Consider the following 6,000-nt stretch of genomic DNA (forward strand, 5'->3'; position numbering starts at 1 on the left):
CTCAGAAACATCATTTAGATATGTATTTTTCCCCTTTTTTTTAGAGAAAGCTCATGTCTGCTCCCTGCTGGTTTTTTATAGAGAATTGCAATGGTTAAACTTACAACAAAGTTTTGTTTACAATGACGAGTTGAAGTAAATAATGTTAAGTTGTCTTGTACTCAATTTATGCTTTATTCAATCTCTGGAATTTTGAATCTCATGTATGCTCATCTACTGACACAAACTGTATAAGTTAAATAAATCACACACTGAAAAAAGTGATTTTTGCGAGTGTTAAATATGATCCATAAAAATCATGTACATTTTAATGTATTTTTTCAGGTAGCCAATGATTGAAGAAATGTTGGGTAATTTCTACATGTGCTACCCATTCGTTAACATTAAAAACTATTAGATAGGAAATTACAGTAAAATCTACCCCCCATTCTTAAGTCCGGTGCTCCAAAGCTGCGCATGCGTCAGACCGCGTTTTTGAAAGAGAAGCGGGACAAGGAACTCTGGATCCTCTCTGCCATCGAACCGGGAGCGAAGGTAAGCTATTAATATAGTTGTGCTGTGAATGATAGCACGAATGCAAATTCTAACATTACAAATGATTAGATACTTCACTTATATTCGATGTGCATCTCTGTAACATGCCAATACTGTACATCAAAATTTGAATTTTTCCATGGCGGCAACATGGCTGTTAACTGTCTGGACAACTGCAGGTTTGAATTGGTTCGCAGTGCTTTTGAGATTAGCCAGCATGCATGACTGTTTGTTACCGCTGGTTTTAAGGTTAGAAACTAGTCTAACGCTAACGCTGAACTTTTGCCGGTGTGGTTAAGTTGTAACGGTCGTTAAGTATCTGCAGGTCTCTGCTCCCACGTCACGCTGCACCGAGACACGGGCACAAATAATTTGCTGAACAATTCATTAGTGTATTTTCGCCGCACATGAGAAGTTCCGTCTTAAAATACTAATAGTAATATGTCGCCAACATATGAAATGCCTGCCGTGTTTTATATTGTTGACCTGTTAGCTTTGTTAGCTAACATGGCTGCTGGAGTCGCTCTCCGCCGCGGTCTGTTTAAAAACAACATGATTTTCTCTCCAGTTCACCTGCATGTCTGCGTACGTGTGTCTATGTTGTGAAAGTTTAGCGTTACTTCTCATCGTTTTATAATTTTTCTTCCCCTCAAGAAACATTCATGTGAAGACTATGAGATCTGGTTTTTCATTTAAAATTAGACTTTTGTCCTTTTATGTCCTAGATCAAGGAAGAGTTCAGACTTATCGACAGTTTCCTTGGAGGAGACATTCATGCTAAAGCTTGATGAGAACACACCAGGTCTTCTGCAGCTTAGTGCTAAAGGAGGGGCTGCTGGTTCAAAGATGCACCTTCTGCTGGACACTTTAAATGACGTATGTTAATTAATTTTTTTTCAGAAATATGTCATTATTGATATACTTAAATTAAACATTGAAATAATTTGTAAAGAGTTGCTTTGTTGTGCACAAAGTTGAGCTCCTTACCAACTTAGTGTGTGTAAATCTCTCCCCACTCTCCACTAACAGTCTTTTCACTAAATTGCATCTCCCTACAGCCACAGAGCATTGAGGAAAAAAGGATACAGTTGTCTGCTGCCTCATTAACTACTTTGGTGAAAGACCAGAAGATCTTTTCCATGACTGCCAGGTATGTCCTTGAAAACAGATGATCGATTAACTCAAGGGATCCTCTTCACTCCTTTTCCTTCTCTCATCTTTTCCTTCTATCTTCTGATCACTACCCTTTGCTCTCCTTTAGATATGTTGAAATGTATGGAAAAAGCATCTTCAATAAAATTTTAAATGTGTATCTTTTTTTATTCTTTATTTTAACATATAGGAATGTGAGGACCACACAGACAAAACAATGAAGGTGATCGTGATGCACAACATCATGGCTGAGGAGGACCCATCAGATTGTGATTGAGGGAAACCAAGTGATGGAAGGATGTGGAAGCCGAACAAAGACGTGTACTGCTGATGGGACTCATATTTGCCCTGAACCTGGACTATCCAAAGCAGCTCAAGAACACATTTGAAGCTTTTCAAAAACTTTTTTTGGAAATTGATGGGGCAAAACTACTGAAGAAGGTCCACAGCCTCAAGAACAAGCTCATGCAATAGACATATATTTTCCGTCTTGTTCCAAGAGGATCTTTTGTCTGGACAGAGTTTTAAGGTAGTATAGCTTTTTTATTTGTGTTCTGTTCTGTCCTCTGCTCCACACACAGACATATATGTGGATACATAAGTACGTTGCAGCCTTTCTGAGCCCACTCCATTGTTCTCTGATTTCTCCATTGACAGAAATGGAAAAACAATGTAAACTGGACAGTTTGGTCATTAACACTGACTGAATTCTGACAAATTTAAAAATCACCTCTTTCCCAATTTTGTTGTTTCTGTTATTGTCATTCTATCTGAGAGTGAGTGCAACGATATTAACTAAGGACTGTTGTTTTTCTGATCTGTCTTCATCCACATGTTTCATACTGTACACATGCAGAAAAAAAACACATTGCAGTTTGTGTGTGGGTTTTCAGGCTTTTGGAATAGAATAAGGGGATTCTTAAAGTTTGGTTGCATTAAATACTTATCCAGAGACAACAAATGTAGCCTTAGCTCAGTGTGTTATAAAATGTGTTTTGAAATGTCTAAATGTTGTAGCTGTTGTACTGCACTTTATTCATTTATTGTTAATGTGTTATAGTTCTGTTATTTGTTGTGTTTAAATACACCTGCACATCTGAAGATTTGCTCAGTCACTGTTGTGTGAGGCCGAGGAAACACAATTAAGACTTTATACCTTGCACCTCACTTCTCCTTTAATTTTCTCTGTTCTCCTAAATTGTCCTTTTCTCTGATGTACTCCTGAGATTGGATGTCTGACATGTTTTATAGTCCTACATTACTGAAAAAATATAGATGTTATACTGCGGTTTAAGTATTTGCAATTTTGCTTGACACTGCTGTGTTGTACTTATTTCTGTTGTACTTTTTGGATGAATTCTTAGAATAAAATAATTGTAAAAGTGTATCATCTCGATCTATTATTTGGAGCTGCATTTTAACTTACCCGAATAAGTAAAGGTAACTCAGTGATTTCAGTTAACTTTAACTCTTAATTTTCAGCTAAGATTTACTAGCAAACAAGACAAATTTTTACCTATTTTAACTTACTAAATACCTGTTGAATTTAACCATAAATATGAGGTACATTTTACCCAACTTTTTAAGTATTTCTTACATGTCTAAGTTAATTACTTAATACTCAATATATTTAACTGAATATACCTTAACGGGGACAGTGCAAATTGTTACCTCACTTTTTTAGGGTAAATTCTATAGTTTGCTTTTTACAGTGCACCTACAGTAAATATTATACACATGCATAAAAAGATGCACTTCTTCTTGCTGCATACCTGCATTCAGAGCTGCTGATGTAGGCTATTTCAGCACATACAATTACTGCTTATGTGACCATATTTACAATCAAACAATACTTGCTTAAATTTACATTCTATTTGCTTTTTATGTGTCGCAGTTGCACATATTACAGATGGAGACAGTAGATGGTACATTCTTGTTGATACTCAGGCCTATATGTTATTAGTAATGCTTCTTTTGCTGTTTCTGGAGTTTACGCTTACAATCAGCACAACAGAAAGATCCCCTTAGGACATGGATCAACTTTATCCACTTAATATGCAACTAGACATGCAGACAATTCTTATTGATGCAGCCAGTCACATCATCATTCTCTCCATTGCTGTCAGAAAACACAAATGACTTGTTGACTTTTTCATAAGTTCTACTTTTGCCAGACATAAACTGCTTCTCCTGAAGATTAGAAAAAGCCTGAAAAAAAAATGCTACTTACTGTTTTCTATCGAGATGTTGCATTCCTGGGATAATTAGCTTCTGTTTTGGTCTTGTGGGAACTATCTATAATGACGAATGTTAGGTTTAAATTTGGGTAGAGTAGGAGTTTGGCATGCTCCCACTAGTCTTCCAAAACAGTTCAGAATAACAAACTGTCTTAAAGTATTTTAAAATAATCCTGGAGCTTAGGTGATTAACAGGGAGCAGTACAGTATTGCAAGCATAAAACGGAAATTTGTGTTTAGTTTAGATGACACAATGTTAAGATTGATGTATAACACACATAAAAGTGTGCTGTGATATTCTGATATCAGAATTAGAGGTCAAGGAGAATGTTAAGTTTTCCTCTGTAAATATCAAAGAAAGCAGTCATGTATTCTGTACCATGCCGCTGCTTTGGCACATCATACTCTAAACATATTACACATTTATGGGCACTGACTGTAATTACTGCCTGGAATATTCAGTGGACCTCATCTTGTACACTCTGTTCCCACAATATGATGATCTAAAATTGCATGTCACCCACATGCCTCCCTGTATTAGTGAATCTAATTCATCACACACCAGGAGAGTCATTTTCACAATAAGTAATCAGTCACAAATAATTTGCAGGGCCTGGTTGTCTGGACAAAAAAGCTGCTGGGGTTTCTGAGTTGGGAAAGTGGAAATATTTATATAACCTTGCTACTTGATTACATTTGTCAGTTCTAAATGCCTGTTACTTACTGGGGATGCATAGGAGGGATGGTGTGACAATACTAGATATCTTTGACAAAGTTAGTGTACTGCCATTGCATGTTGACATTCAACAAGTGACAAAGCCAGTTGCTATTCAGAGTTGAAGAAAAAAGTATTACTGCAAACCTTTCTGTGCCTCATTCTTGTGCTCAGGTTCAAGGTGATGCTTAAAATCTAAAACTAGCATTTTTACTACAAATAAGAACAGCTAAGGTCCTTTTTGGAAGCAATGTCAAGTAGCTGCCCAAAAATGCTGATGCCTAATTTATACAGAAATTAAAATGAAATATGGGCTTACATAATGCAAATTAAACTTTATCAAATATAAAAAATATGTCAAGCAAAATTTAATGTGTTAAAAACAGTTGTTTATAGGTCATCACCAATGTTTCTGTGAAGAGTAACTTTAATCTTTTGCTGAAAAAAAACAAAGCAACATTCTCTAAAAAATATAAAATCTGAAAAAGTCCGTTCTGAATCTCTGTTCCAACTCGATTTCTCAGCTTGAAACATCTCGTGCGTGACAAACAAGAGCTTTCCGTAGCAATGCAGGTGATTGGGTGAGTGGGAGGAGAGCACGGGCAAGTGTTTGGAGCACAATGGTTCCTGGATGTTTTGCTGTCAAGAGAGCGTAGGAGAGCTCAATGAGTTTGTTGAAATTGTTGTATTCGCAAATTGCCACTTGGTGAAGCAGAGAGCTCTCTAACACCAACTGCCACGTTTGTAAGGTCCTGCCGTTTTCCGACTACCTGTCTAAGAGCCACCCGGACACAGTTTTGTGAGCATGCTCAGACAGCCATGATATAAAACAGCTAAAGCAGAGTGTCTCAGTTTAACAGTAGGAATTATCTTTATTAAGTTGGCTTCTCCTCCTTCCCACTGATGATAAATTGCTATCTAAGCACGAGCAACAATATATTGAGCTGTTTCATCTTCTCTTTGTTGCGCCTGTTATCTCAGCCATTCATAAATCGCTCAGACATTGTGCGTCCCAATGGATGCTTTGTAATGAGATAGTGTCTATTTGCGTTAACAAATAAGCAGTCACTCAAGAAAAATTGTGTTCAATGAGGATGAGGTGGGGCCAGACAGATCTATTGCATAAGATTCAGTAAGTCGAGTTTAAAGGCCAAAGTCAAATTTACCTTCAGGCAACAGGTCTTCATAGGATTAAATGATTTAATGTTTTTTTTTAATCAGTTTTTGACAAGTGCTGCTTCAAATATAGATAAACAGTGCTGGTTAAATTTATTGTAACCCTCAGTGAAGTTGTAGCAAGACCCTTAAATAATTTTATTGTTTATTGAAGTAGAATCCACCCTTTAATTTGAGTACACTTAA

The 6,000-nt window shown here is 36.7% G+C and overlaps 1 long non-coding RNA gene across 1 annotated transcript; it reads left to right on the top strand.

The window, feature by feature from the left end:
* The first annotated feature begins 547 nt into the window (after positions 1 to 547).
* LOC129352541 (uncharacterized) lies at positions 548 to 2,948 on the top strand. Its single transcript, XR_008604888.1, has 3 exons — positions 548 to 1,410; positions 1,593 to 1,684; positions 1,877 to 2,948. It is a non-coding gene; the product is annotated as an uncharacterized LOC129352541 (long non-coding RNA).
* Positions 2,949 to 6,000: the final 3,052 nt, after the last annotated feature.

This window comes from Poeciliopsis prolifica, unplaced genomic scaffold (assembly GCF_027474105.1).
Source record: "Poeciliopsis prolifica strain line A6 unplaced genomic scaffold, Auburn_PproV2 SCAFFOLD077, whole genome shotgun sequence".
NCBI classification, from domain to species: Eukaryota; Metazoa; Chordata; class Actinopteri; order Cyprinodontiformes; family Poeciliidae; genus Poeciliopsis; species Poeciliopsis prolifica.